Source organism: Miscanthus floridulus, chromosome 5 (assembly GCF_019320115.1).
Source record: "Miscanthus floridulus cultivar M001 chromosome 5, ASM1932011v1, whole genome shotgun sequence".
Taxonomy (NCBI): domain Eukaryota; kingdom Viridiplantae; phylum Streptophyta; class Magnoliopsida; order Poales; family Poaceae; genus Miscanthus; species Miscanthus floridulus.
In genome coordinates, this window is record NC_089584.1 from 17,963,387 (window position 1) to 17,963,830 (window position 444).

Here is a 444-nt window from a genome sequence, read left to right on the forward strand (position 1 = left end):
TTACCGGCACAGGTCCGCTGCTTTTCTTGGTTTTGCGTGTGCCAACTGCCAAGGGAGCATTCAATTGAGCAAGCTAATGTCATTGGTTTGTTTCCAATCCTTGTATGAAGGCTGAGCAGTCGAAAGGTTGCGTGCCAAGCGATGACTGAGACCGAGTCCGAGGGCGACGGCGACAAGGAGGTACATAGCGCAATGTATCGCATTTTGAAGTGCCAATTATCACATTTTCCGGCAACCAAATTATTTGCTATGGTTGAAGCACATTAAGGCCAGATTTGCTCATTTTTCATCCACCAATGACCCATTTAGTTTTTCTATATAGAAACGCACCTCATCTAGAATTGAACACGAAGACAGAATCTTTCAGGAATTCAAGGATTAAATAACTGACCTTTCCTTTCAGGAGAAAGAAGAGTTTGGAGATGATGCTTCGTCACCTTCGGT